At 37.8% G+C, this 14,585-nt stretch overlaps 1 protein-coding gene and 1 non-coding gene across 6 annotated transcripts in view; both read right to left on the bottom strand.

Moving 5' to 3' along the window:
• GALNT3 (polypeptide N-acetylgalactosaminyltransferase 3) overlaps positions 1–14,585 on the bottom strand; it is a 113,293-nt gene that overhangs the window by 63,544 nt on the left and 35,164 nt on the right. The window contains exons 2-3 of one of the 5 annotated variants that reach the window (XM_058300712.2): positions 12,503–12,813; positions 2,655–2,735 (exon numbers count right to left, since the gene is read on the bottom strand). The exons of 2 other annotated variants lie outside the window; for them this stretch is intronic. The gene's annotated coding sequence lies outside the window, so the exon portion shown is untranslated. The remainder of the gene's footprint in view (positions 1–2,654; positions 2,736–12,502; positions 12,814–14,585) is intronic. 2 more of the 5 variants (XM_058300713.2, XM_058300717.2) reach the window with 2 other exon arrangements.
• Positions 10,537–10,642, bottom strand: LOC111765577 (U6 spliceosomal RNA). The gene has a single exon (XR_002797878.1). It is a non-coding gene; the product is annotated as a U6 spliceosomal RNA (small nuclear RNA).

Raw genomic sequence — 14,585 nt, 5'->3', positions numbered from 1 at the left:
TGGGAGGTCCCAGATTCGGTTTCCTGTGCCTCCCAAAGAGAAGAGAAGCAGACACAGAGAGTACACAGTGAATGCGCACAGAGAACAGACAGCACAAAACAACGAAGGGCAGGGAGAATAAATAAATAAAATAAATCTTAAAAAAAAAAAACACTTCAGGGGTTTCCTTGCCCAATTAGGAACAGAAATCACTTATAAATGAAAGTCTTAAGGTATACAGACCTTGGACTCTCCCACAGCACCCTCATGTCCCTCAGGGAGACTCAGACAGCAAAAAAAAAAAAGTTTTCCAATGAAGATGGAAATGCTTTATATCCACATATTTTTGTAAGTTAAGTTCTATTGGAAGAGACACACCCATTTGCTAACCTGCTGTCTATGGGTGCTTTGTTGCTACAATGGCAGAGTTGAGTAGTTATGAAAGAGAGGCCCTTAACCGAAAAAAATGTTTGCTAATACTTATTTTACACAAAGCACAGAGAACTGAGAAAATGTAAACCTTGTGTAGATAACACAAAACAACAATAGACAGCATAAGCCATGATGAAAAGGAAAGGTGAGGGAACAAATATGACTCAAGCAATTGAGCACCCACCTCCCACATGGGAGGTCCTGGGTTTGGTTTCCAGTGCCTCCTAAAGAAGACAAAAAATGAGCAGACATCAAGCAAAAAATAAGCGGACAAGAAACAAAAACAAACGAGCAGGGAGTGGATGTGGATCAAGCAAATAAGTCTCCCCGCCCCCTACCCCATACCTTGGCACTAGGGAGGCCCTATGGAATGTAGAAGCATCTCTAGTGAAGTAGAGGAAGTCTCTGGCTTTACTGAGATTTCGTGTCTACCACCTGGAGGAATAAGCATCTGTAAGAGAAACTAACCTTAGATGTATAGATGTTGAAAAATAGTTTTACATTAAATTTCCGCAGTGATAAGACAAAATAGGCACAAAAGAAATGTATATTGAATGTTCAGCTTCAGTGGGTTTTTCTTTGTCCTCTGAACTTACAAAACTGGATGACAGCATTGCCGTCTCATATAGGAAGCATGCTACTCACAACCAAGAATTATTCATACTTTAGTTCATTTAGTCTCCACAAAACTCCTGTGCAATCTTTCAGTTGAGGAACTGAGCCTCAGAGAAGCTTTATGACAAGCTCAATGTACACAGCTAGTAAGCAGTAGGTGAAAGTAGAAGGTGAAAGTTGGTCTCTCAGACCACAAAGTCATGCTCTGTAAACCACATTATAGATCTTATAAAATAATTTTTCCTCTAATCCAAGAATGAGTGATTTATCATCTTTAGCTTGATTACATACATTCATTGACAATTTCTACTTCCCTAGTCTCTATTCCATTCATACAGTGATAACATATGGAAAAGATGAGCAACAGAAGGTTTTGTTTTCACATTTAATTTTACGATATCTTCAAATATAAAACCAAAAATCTTAATTTTGTTTCATATAGCAATTCTTTTAAGTAAAAGATGCTATGGAACAGGATGTCATTCCAAAAAGCAAACACACTGATTTCTATACTCAAAACAGTGAGGATCACAAGAGTTCTCTACATTACTTGGGGGTGGGGAGAAGGAGACACAAAACTACAAAACTATCTCAATGCAGTGCTCCATTTAACAATAGTAACATAGTTTGTTCATTTGGCTGCTTTTAAGTATAACTTTAATGAAGATTCCAAATAATGGATTATTGCAATTTTGGCATAATTGTACAGGAACTGGGTATGTGATATTTAAAAGCATAAAACAAAATGTCCCAAAGTAATGTTTTATAATGTTTAATAGTATAACTAGAAATTATACACTTAAATTATAACTAGAAAAATATAAATAAAATGCCTGCAAATAGATATTTTGATATAAAATCAGGATTTCTTATTTTTAAGTAACATAAACTTTAGTTGAGAGTAAAATATACTTGCAAAGACTTTTGACAAATGATTCTTAAGTAAATAAATTTCTTGATAGAAACAAAAATGTGAATTGTGAAGGCACAATAATGCTCATTAATATAAAAAATGGAATTGTGAGTTTGTCACTTTTATGGCATTGTAGCACATATAAACACACTAAATTTATGGAAATGCGAAGCTGGATTGTACTTACAGAAGCATTAATATATAATACTATTCAGTGAAAGGTTAGACAAATATAAGAAAAGCATCCTCATATGTAAATATATTTAAAAATACCTCAGTGAGAGAGTTTTCAAAATAGCTTTTCACTTCCAAAGATCGTTAAACACAAAAGACCTGGGACAGACTGTCACGTTTTTTGCAATGGAATTTGACCTTTTGAAGCATCACAGGCTTAGTGAACTGGACTGACCAGTTCTGCCTTCTTATCATTGCTTTTTCCAAACAGCCAATGAAGCACTGCCATAATCTCATAGAATTCAGGAAATAAAGTCCCGGACCACATATAACCGGTCCACATATAAGTGAATGACTTATGAAGGATTAAATGACTGTATTACTTTTGAAATATTGTACTTAAATAAATTAATGGGAAGTGGATGTGGCTCAAGTTGAGCGCCTGCTTCCCACATGGGAGGTCCCTGGTTTGTTCCCTGGTGCTTCCTAAAAAAAAATAACACACAAGCACAACAACAAGCAAACAAATAGAAAAACCAACTCAGGGCAGTCAATGTGGCTTAGTGGTTGAGTGCTGGCTTCCCACATATGAGATCCCAGTTTCAATCCCTGGTCCAGGTAACTAAAAAAAATAAAACAAGTAATAATGGCAATGGAGTATGTTGTACCCTTTGTTTTTTATTGCTTTTCTCTCTCTTTTTTTTTTTTTTTGCCAAGCATTGATTTTTTTTTTGCCAACAAATGATTCAAAAGAATACTTTTTAAATACATGCAAAGTATACATAATCATGATGCAATAAACAGATGTGTACCTACCACCTACTTCAAGAAAAAGAACAGTACCTTTGAAATCCCTGTGAGACCTCCCTTTCCTCCTGTTTCCGAATTTTGTGTTTACCATTCCCTGGCTTTTCGTTAGAATTTTCCCACGTTCATTTTCTTGTATACCTAAACAAAATACTAGTACATTATGTACATGAGATTTACCCATGTTGTTGCATGTTACTGTAATTAATTACTTTTCATGATGTATTATGTTTATTCATTGTGCTCTTGATGAACGTTTGAAAAAATCTTCAGATATGTGTTCCTGTTAAAGAGAGATTACAGCATTGCTACTAAGAACATGCCTACTGGTATATGTGAAAGAGCTGCTCTTGGATAAATACATAGGAGTGAAATTGTTGTGGTATAACCAATTTACCAGATAGTGTCCAGCTGGTTTTCAAAGTGGTTATATAATACATCGTTACGGCTTTAATGGCATGCTCCTTTTACTAAACTATTATATATAAAATATATATACATATATTTTTACTCCTTGTCTGAATATAATTTTCCATACTAGAAATCTAAATAACAGTATTATTCCTGCTTTTTCAAAGAACCAAGAATTATGAAAGATGTGGTAAATTGAGAATTTTTGCCATGTGTTGCCAGGAAACAGAATATTAAGGAAAAAATGGGAAGAATGTTTTAGTTGTGTCTTGACACATGGAAGAACAAATGTATTTATCTTCCACTTGCCTTCTACCTTGTTGATGTCTTCATTTCTAGAACTGAAATAAGCATTCACTCCATTCTCGATCTTGGTTTTTGGTCTTGTAAAGAAGGCCTAGGGCTGCTTATTGACCTTCAAAATAATGTATTATGCAAGGAACCAATTTCAGGGATGGGGACAAAGTCAAACTTCTTCAGCTATAACTCCAAAACTCATCAGAATGGGAACATTGGAAAAGATTTCAGTGTTTTTTTTCCTTCAAAAATTTCGTATGCATTTTTTTTCTTGTAACAATTCTCCATTTTAAGTTGAAGAGAGTTTGTTAACTGCCCACCTGGATATATTTCAAATGCTCTGAAATTTTAGAATTCACCTTACTAAAATCCTCCAGGTACAATACAACCAGAATCACATACTTCTCATTTATACCTAAGGTTTCTTTCATCAGTGCAGGCCCATAAAAGTGTGTGGTTCTTTAAAAGGAACATTTTGTAAAATGCCAAAAATGGGTTTTTTTTGCCCCTTTATATTAATATCCTCCTTTTCAAAGCTTCCCAGTATCATACACACTCCAAATTATTTAAATTAGAATTAGAATCAATATGCTTTATAAATAATAAATGGGGCGGCGGACTTGGCCCAGTGGTTAGGGCATCCGTCTACCACATGGGAGGTCTGCGGTTCAAACCCCGGGCCTCCTTGATCCATGTGGAGCTGGCCCATGCGCAGTGCTGATGCAGGCAAGAATGCCCTTCCACGCAGGGGTGTCCCCATGTAGGGGAGCCCCATGAGCAAGGAGTGCTCCCCGTAAGGAGAGCCACCCAGTGCGAAACAAAGTGCAGCCTGCCCAGGAATGGTGCCGCACACACTGACACACACACACTGACACAACAAGATGATGCAACAAAAAGAGACACAGATTCCCGTGCTGCTGACAACAACAGAAGGGGACAAAGAAGACGCAGCAAATAGACAGAGAGAACAGACAACCCTGGAGGCGGGGGGGGGGGGGGGGGGGAGCGGGGGGGCGGAAGAGGAACCAGAGGAATTTATAGGCAAATATTGTCATTGGTCTAAAGAGGAATATATAGGACATTAAATACTATGATAAGGACCATAGGACATTAAATACTATGATAAGGACCAAATCACAGGTCTCTATTGACAAATTTAAACTGATAATTGCAGGAATTTTCTGAGAGTTCCAAGCAAAGAAGCTCTGAGCACTATACTATTTGACTATTGCTAATAGCTTCCCCCTTTCTTTTACTGATGAAATGATATTTTCTGTGATCCAATATTGTAGGTTATCATAGCAAGAACATCAACCATAAAAATACAAACACTTAAACTGAAATAGCAATGATAATGATACTAATAGTGAATACCAATGAATGCTTATTGTATGCTAAGCATTTGACCTCTCATTTAATTTGCAGGAAACCCCTCTGAGGTAGGTATTATGTTATGATCATGTTACAGATAAGGAAACAGAGGCTTAGAAGATAATGTAAATTACCCAAAGTGTTCTGGATTAAGTAGGATTTTGTTGTTGTTATTTCTTTATTAGAGAAGTTGTGGGTTTACAGAACAATTATGTATAAAATACAGAGTTCCCATATACCAGCCCTCCACCAAAACCTTGCATTGGTATAGAACATTTTTTACAATTGATGAGACACATTTTTATAATTGTACTATTAATCCATGGATTTTTTAGAAGACTGTGTTCTGTTACTATATAGAAAATCTAATATTTTCCTCTTTTTTAAAAAAGATTTATTTTATTTTATTCCCACCACCCATCTTGCTGCTAGTGTTTGCTCTCTTTGTCCATTTGCTGCACGTTCTTCTGTGTCTGCTTGTATTTTCTTCTTGTCTTCTCTTTAGGAGTCACTGGGAACTGACCCTGGGAACTTCCAGCATGGTAGAGGGTCACTCAATCACTTGAGCCACCTCAGCTCCCTGGTTTTTTGTGTCTCTCATTGTCTTTCCTCTGTGTCTCTTTTTTGTTGCATCATCTTGCTGCATCAGTTCTCCATGGACCAGCTCTCTGCACAGGCCAGCTCACCTTTCACCAGAAGACCCTGAGAACTGAACCCAGGACCTCCCATATGGTAGATGGGAGGCCAATAGCTTGAGCCACATCCACTTCCCTAACATTTCCTCTTAATCATACTCAGATATATATTTCGGTGCTATTAATTGCATTCACAATGTTGTGCTAATATCTCTGTCATCTACTACCAAAATATTTCCTTCATTCCACATAGGAACCCTACACATTTTAAGCCTTGTCTTCCATTCCCTATCAGCTCTGCAGCCCCTGGGAACCTATATTCTAGATTCTCACTCTAAGAGTTTGCTTATTCTACTTGTTTCAAATCAGAGAAATCATACACAGCTTGTCCTTTTGTGTCTCATTTTATTCAACAAGATGTCTTCCAGATTCATCTATGTTGTCTCATGTATCAGGATTTTATCCTTTTTTACAGCTGAATAATACCCCACTGGAAATATAAACCATATTTTATTCATCCATTCTTTGGTTGAGGTACACTTGTATTGCTTCTTTCTTTAGGCAATTGTGAATAATGCCCCTATGAACATCGATGTGCACATCTATTCAAGTTCCTGCTTTCAATTCTTTGAGCTATATACCAGTAGTAGGATTGCTGAATCTTATGATAGTTCTATATTTGGCTTTCTGAGGAACTGTCAAACTGTCTTCCACAGCAGCTGCACCATTTTACATTGTCACCTGCAATGAACGAGTGTTCCTATTCCTCCAAATCCTCTCCAACACCTGTTATTTTCTGTTTTTTTTTTTTAATAGCAGCCATTACAATGGCTGTGAAATGTATCTAATAATAGTTTTGATTTGCATTTCCCTGATGGCTGATGATGTTGAACATCTTTTAATGTGCTTTTTGGCCACTTGGATATCTTCTTTGGAGAGATGTCTATTCAAGACTTTTGTCCATTTTTTAATTGGGTTGTTTGGGTTTTGTTGTTAAGTTGAAAGATTTCTTTATATATTCTGGATATTAATCCATTATCAGATATGTGGTTTTCAAATCTTTTCTCTCATTTTTTAGGTTGTCATTTTAATTTTATGATAAAACTATTTAAGGAACAAAAGTTTTTAATTATGATGAGGTTCCATTTATCTGTTTTGTTTTTTTTTCTTTTGTTGCTTGTGCATTGATTGTAAAGTCTAAGTAACCACTGCCTAACACAAAGTCCTGAAGATGCTTCCTTATATTTTCTTCTAGGAGTTTGATAGTTCTAGCTCTTACATTTAGATCTTTGATCCATTTAGAGTTGATTTTTGTTTATGGTATGATGTAGAGTTCCTCCTTCATTTGTGTGTGTGCAAATGGAGATCCAGTTTTACCAGCACCATTTGTTGAAGAGACTATGCTTTCCCAATTGAGTGGCCTTTGCTCCCATGTAAAAAATCAGTTGGCCATAAATGTGAAAGTTGATTTCTGAGCTCTCAATTCTATCTTATTGATCAATATGTCTATCCTGTGCCTGCCTGTACCATGCTGTTTTGATTACTGTGGCTTTGTAGTAAGTGTTAAGATCAGGAACAGTGAGTCCTCTAACTTAATTTTTCTTTTTCAAGATGATTTTAGCTATTTGGGGTTCCTTATCCTTCCATGTAAATATGATGGATTGACTTTCCCAATTCTGCAAAGAAAGTTGTTGAAATTTTGATTGGGATTGCATTGATTCTATAAATTGGCATGTTAGTGATATTTAGCATTCCAATCCATGAAAACAGAATGTCCTCCCATTTATTTTGGTCTTCTTTAATTTCTTTTTTTTTAATGTGTGCAAGTCCTTTACATCCTTGGTTAGATTTATTTCTAGGTATTTGATTATTTTAGTTGCTATTGTGAGCAGAACTTTTCTCTTGATTTCTTCTTCTCATTGTTCACTGGGTATGGAACACTATTCATATTTAGGTGTTAATCTTGTACCCCACCACTTTGCTGAATTCATTTACTAGATCTAGGAACTTTGTTGTGGATTTTTCTGCATTTTCTATATATAGAATCATATGATCTGCAAATAGGAATACTTTTACTTCTTTTCCAATTTGTTTGCCTTTTATTTCTTTTTCTTGCCAAATTGCTCTGGAAAGAACTTCCAGTACAATGTTGAATAAGAGTGGTGACAGTGGGCATCACTGTCTTTTTCCTGATCTTACAGGGAAAGCTTTCAGTTGTTTACCATTAAGTCGGATCTTAGTTGTGAGCTTTTCATATATGTCCTTTATCATGTTGAAAAAGTTTCCTGATATTCCTAGTGTTGTAATTGCTTTTATAAGAAAGGGTGCTGTATTTTGTCAAATGCATTTCCACATTGCTTGAGATGATCATACGGGGTTTTTTCCTCCATTCTGTTAATGTGGTATATTACATTAATTGGTTTTCTTATGTTGAACTAACCTTGCATACTGGAGATAAATTCCACTTGATCATGGTGTATTATCCTTTTAATATGATGTTGGATTTGGTTTGGTAGTATTTTGTTGAGAATTTTTGTATCTATATTCATAAGAGATATTGGTCTGTAGGTTTCTTTTCTTATGGTGTCTGTATCTGTTTTTTGTATGAGGGTGATATTGGTCTCATAGAATGAGTTAAGGAGTTTTCCTTCCTTTTCAATTTTTTGAAAGATTTTGAGCAGAATTGGAGTGGTCATCTTGGAATGCTTTTTAGAATTCCCCTGTGAAACCATATTGCCCTGGGCTTTTCTTTGTTAGGAGGTTTTTATTATTGATTTAATTTTTTTACTAGTAATTTGTTGAGAATGCCTATTTCTTCTTGAGTCAATACAGGTAGCTTCTGTATTTCTAAGAATTTGTCCATTTCATTAGTTTCTCTAATCTACTGACATACAGTATTTATAGTATCCTCTTTTAGTCATTTTATTTCTGTGTGGTCGGCAATAATGTCTCTCTTTTCTTTCTTTTTTGGCTATTTATATCCACTCTTTTTTCCTTCTTTGTCAGTCTAGTGAAAGGTTTGTCAATTTTATTTTATTTTATTTTTAAAAATTTTTCCTCCCCCACCCTGCTGTTTTTGCTGTCTGTGTCTATTTGCTGTGTGATCTTCTATGTATATTTCTCTTTTTGTCTTCTCTTCTCATTTCATCCTCTAGGATTCACCGAGATTCGATCCTGAGGACCTCCAGTGTGGAGAGAGGTTCCCTGTCACTTGTGCCACCTCAGTTCCTGGTTTCTGTTGCGTCTCACTTTGACTCTCCCCTTCGACTCTCTTTTGTTGTGTCATCATTTTGCTGTGTGGCTCGCTGCATGGGCACACTGTGTGGGCCCCAGGGATTGAAACGGTGTCCTCCCATATGATAGATGGAAGCCCAATCACTTGAGCCACATCCACTTCCCAGTCAATTTTACTAATATTTTCAAAGAGCAAACTTATTTTGCTGATTCTCTCTACTATATTTTTTTCTATTTCTTTTATATCCACTCTTAATATTTGTTATTTCCTTCCTTCTGCTGTCTTTGGGTTTAGTTTGCTCCTCCTTTCTAATTCTTCTAGTTTTGAAGTTGATTCTCTGATTTGAAGTCTTTCTTCTTTTTTAATGCAAACATTTATAGCTAAAAAAATCTCCCTCAAGCACTGCCTTCACTGCATCCCATAAGTTTTGATATGTTGTCTTTTCATTTTTCACCTCAAGATATTTCCTAATTTTGATTCTGATTTCCTCTTTAACCTATTATTTAATTTACACATATTTTTAAATTTTCCATTTTCCCTCTGTTATTGGTCTGTAGCTTTATTCTATTGTGGTTTGAGAATATATATTGATAGGATTTCAATGTTTTTTAGTTTATTGAGACTTACTGTGTCACCCATCATATGGTTTATGCCAGAGAATGACCTATGTGCACTCGAGAAGAATGTGTATTCCTTTTTTGTTGGGTACTATGTAATATATATGTCTGTTAGGTCCGGTTGGTTTAGTGCATCATTCAATCCTGTACTTCCTTCTTGATCTTATGAATAGATCTTAAGAATAGATCTTATGGAGACTGCTGGATTAAAGTCTCCCACTAATAAGGTAGAACCATCAATTTCTCCCTTCAAATCTGTCAGTTCTTTCTTCATATATTTTGGGCCCCTGCTGTTAGGTTCAAATATATTTATGTTGTTACATCTTCCTGTGAAATTGTCCCCTTTTTCATGTATAATGACTATCTTTGCCCTCATATTTATTTTTCAGTTTGACTTAAAGTCTATTTTATCCAATATTAGTATAGCCACCCCAGTTCTCTTTTGGTTATTACTTGCATGGTATATATTTTTTCCATCCTTTAACCCTCAACCTACTTGTGCCTTTGACTTTAAGGCAAGTCTCTGGCAGATAGCATATAAATCGGTCTTGCTTTTTTATCCATTTGCCGATCTCTAACTTTTGACTGGAGAGTTTAATGCATTTGCATTTAAAGTCACTACCGATATACAGGACTTTCTTCTGCCATTTTGTTATTTAGCCTTTGTAAGTCTTATACGTTTTTTGTCCCTCAATTCTTCTGTTAATGACTACTTTTATATTTATTTGCTTTTTTGGGTTGTACCATATTGAGCGTCTTCTTATTTCTATCTGATATATTTTTGTCCATTTTCCTTGTGGTTAAATTTAACATCCTAAATATAAAAAATATAAAAATCATATTTGGTTTGCTACCAACTTAACTTCAATAGCATGAACATATAATTTTCTGTCATCCCCATCATCTTTTTGTGCTTGTTACAACCTATATCTTTGTATATTATATTCCTAAAACATAGAATTATCATTACATTTTATGCATTTGTATTGTAGGACCTGTAGGAAGTATCATACAATATACTATGCCATACAATATACTATAATAATACTCAAAAATACTGGACACGTCACAAATTTGCATGTCATCCTTGTGCAGAGGCCATGCTAATCTTCTCTGGAACATTTCTGTTTTATTAATAGTATATGTGATGGCTGACAGGGAGCTGTACAGAACATATGTCCAGGGTGCATGGTAATGTTTGGATATACTCATAGTGGCAACAATTAAAAACCACAGCAGGGGGGGTACTGGGTTCCTGGCCAATGGTGCTCTGTCGTGGTCCCTAGGGGAGCAGCGACAGTCTCCCAGGTACAGCGGCGGGGACCGGGAGGGAGTGAGGGTTCAACAGTGAGCCCCTGATGCTAATGACTTATGCTTGTGAGCTGATAAGCCTAAAATAAGAACAAGGCCTAGAGCAACATTGTGCCTGGGAATTTCCTCCTGTCAGCCTTCATGTTACTCAAATGTGGCCAGTCTCGAAGCCAAACTCAGCATGTAAATGCAATGCCTTCCCCCCAGCGTGGGACATGACACCCGGGGATGAGCCTCCCTGGCACCGAGGGACCACTATCAACTACCAACTGATGATGCAACTGGAAAATGACCTTAAACGGAAGGTTCAATGCGGATCAGCAGAATATCCCTGTCTACATAAAATAACATGACTTTAAAATGCTGTTTGACCTAAAGTAAGGGGGAAATGGAAAGGAGAAATGAGTTTATATGGCTACGAGTTTCTAAAAAAGAGTCTGGAGGCTGACAGAAGGATTGCCCTCATGCACAACTGAGCAGAGTCAGAGAGACAGATAAAGCAGATGCAACCCCCAGATATTGGTTCCTTTGAGGGCTAAAGAGACCCATGGGAGTTATGGTCATGGCTGATGGGGTTAACTACCAGGTCAGATGGCCCCTCTTTGGAAATGGTGTTTATGTGTGATGGATCTGGACTCAGATGGGATCTTCCTTCATAAGACTTTCATGCGAATGTGCTGGAGGTGCAGTTAATGTTGGGATTTAAGATATATTTAGGGGATTTGAATCTCTGGACTGACAATGTGATAGCCAGGTCCTGAACCTCAGCAGACTCCAGCACCTACAATCTGATTTATTGGACTTACCACACTCAGCTAAGATGGAGTTGAAGAAGGACAACCACCACACCATGGAGCCTAGAGTGATTACAACTGAAAGTGGGAGGATTGCATCCAGCATCCATGTGGAATCTGAGCCTCCTCTTGACATAGAGGTGCAATGGACACAACCAATCCAATGTCCACATAGAAGAGGTGGCATTGGATTGGGAAAAGTGGACATGGTGGCTGATGGGTATGGGGAAAGGCAGGAAGAGATGAGAGGTGGAGGCGTCTTTGGGACATGGAGCTGCCCTGGATGGTGCTTCAGAGGCAATCACCGGACATTGTAAATCCTCACAGGGCCCACTGGATGGAATGGAGGAGAGTATGGGCCATGATGTGGACCATTGACTATGAGGTGCAGAGGTGCCCAAAGATATACTTACCAAATCCAACGGATGTGTCATGATGATGGGAATGAGTGTTGCTGGGGGGGGGGGGAGAGGTGGGGTGGGGGGGTGGGGTTGAATGGGACCTCACATATATATTTTTAATGTAATATTATTACAAAGTCAATAAAAAAAAAAAAAGAAAATGAGAAAAAAAAAATAAGTCAATATCGCTAGCTATTGGCAAATGCAAATCAATACTACAATGAGCTATCATGTATCAAGGGCATCATGGAAAGCCAGTATGAAAAATAAAAGCAAACAAGTATTGGAGAAGAAAAAAAAAAAAATAGTATATGTGTTGCCAAAGTGAGCACTTTAAGTAAGGTTTTAAATTTGGGTTCAAGTAGAAGTCAGGTAAGACACAAATGGGGAGCCAGAAGCAATACCAGAAATAGGTTGACTTTTATAACAGGGATTTATTAAGGTAAAAGTTTACAGATCTGCGGCTGTGAAAATGTCCAAATCAAGGCATCATCAGAGATGCTGTCTCACCAAGTTTGGCTGCAGGTGATCCCAACTTCTGCCATATGGCAAGGCAAAACGGTGCTTCTCCTCTAGGCTCACTTTCTCCCCAAGTTAGGCTGTGGGCAATTAGTCGCAATGGCATGTCCCCCTCTTCTCCTCACACCAGGCTGCTCCACTGATTCCAGCCTTAGTCTCTCTCTCAGCCCCTCAGGGTTTCTCTGTCTTTCTGCAGCTGTAGGTGATCTTGGAGTTCTCTTTCTCACGTGGCAGGGTCAAAATGGAAGCTGTCTTTCTCTGTGTGTTCCCGCTTTCAGTTCTCAGTTTATGTAAGACTGCAGCTAGAGGGCAGAGACATAATGAGTCATGCCTCACTGATACAGTTCAATCAATGGCCTGAAAATGATCTAATGACAAGTGATCTAATAAAAAGTTCCCTTAACTGAATCTAATGCATCAAAGGGTCCCACACGCAAAGTAATGAATTAGTTCAAAGAAGCTGATCTTTTCTGGAACTCACAAAACTTCAAGCTGTCATAATCTCTTTTTCCCCAAAGCTCTGCTTGTACATTGCACATTCAACACTGCCCTTTTTTTCTGTTAGCTTCTCATTGGTAATTTTGGTAAATGGGTAGGTGAAAACAAGATCAGTTTATTGAGGAAGGGAGATGACGAGTAGGAGGTGAATGAAAGGGGTGGGTAGAAGAAGAGAAGAAAAGAAAAGCTGGAGATCAATACGGGAGAAAACAGGAAAGGGGAGAGAGAAGAATGGAATGAATACTGACTGGGTAATTGTCTGGGCACTGTGGATTCAATGGAATGGTAGTAATCCACTCTGTGCCCCTGCCTTCTCTGATCTCTGGCCCAGTGTGTGGGTTGGCACTGCACATCTAACAGTCAAGAAGGCTCTGGCGAAAGGCTCGTGGTAGTCACTGAATTATACTTTCTCTAGCTATTCTTGTGTTCTAATCCTCCCCTGAAGGTCTTCTATGGTTAATCTGAAACCATATAAATATTTAACTCTCTTTTTAGTTACATTCCAGAAGCCTGTTCCCAAACAAGCATAAGTGAATACTCAAAGTTTCAATAACCACAAAAGAAGATTAATCTCTCCTAATGTCATTGTGTTCCTCCCCCTTAAGTGAGTGTATAGCATGGAAGTGCAAATTTGACCTTACTCATTTTCTACTTACTTTTGCCTCATTATTAACATAGTATAGAATCTCAAGTACAGAAAGTAGCTTCAGGTCCTAACCACTCAGCCAATATTTCCATCTGCCCCATTTCCCTCCCCCCTTCCCCCACTCCCACCCCCACGTATCCTCCCTTGTGGTCTTTTAGCTATGTTTGAATACGTCTGATTCAGAGAACTTACCACTTCTGTAAGTAGTCCATTCTATCTTTAGACAAGTCTGACTTTACAGAGTGCTTTCTTAGTTTATCAGTAAGGATAGCTAAAGATTCTACAGTAACCAATGACTCTACAATATCAGGCTGATAACCACAGAGGCTTACTTCTTACTTCTGTTGTTTCTGCAGGCCACATGGTTCTGCCCCACACTGGTTTCCCCCTGGGACCCAGTCTGATGGGGTCTGAGGGGGCGGCACCTCTCTGGGACATTGCAAGTTTCAAGGCAGAGGAAAAAAGATATTGTGGCCAGTGCAAGTCACATGAAATCCTCCCACAAGGAGAGATGAGACAAAGGGTGGGACAACCCAGAGACAGGCAGCTAATATTTTGATTGGTGTGTTGTTTTCTAAGGGCTGCTGTAACAAAGTACCAAAAATTGAGTGGCCTAAACAACAGACATTTATTCTCTCACATTTAAAGAGACCAGAAGTCTGAAACAAAAGTTTTGGTAGCACCACACTACCTCTGAAGTCTCTAAGGAAGAATCCTTCCTTGCCTCTTCCTAACTTCTGGTGGTTGCCCACAATTCTTGGCCTTCCTGGATTTACTCACATCTGTTTCTGCCATCACGTGACATTCTTCCCTGTGCTAATGTGTGAATGTGAGTCTGTATTCAAATCTCCCTCTCCTTCTAAAAACACCAAAAACTGGATTTATTTATTTATTTTTAAATTTTTTTATTCTTCTCCCCTCCCCCTCCCC

Source organism: Dasypus novemcinctus, chromosome 7 (genome assembly GCF_030445035.2).
Source record: "Dasypus novemcinctus isolate mDasNov1 chromosome 7, mDasNov1.1.hap2, whole genome shotgun sequence".
NCBI lineage: Eukaryota > Metazoa > Chordata > Mammalia > Cingulata > Dasypodidae > Dasypus > Dasypus novemcinctus.
This window is presented reverse-complemented; position numbering and strand designations above follow the sequence as displayed.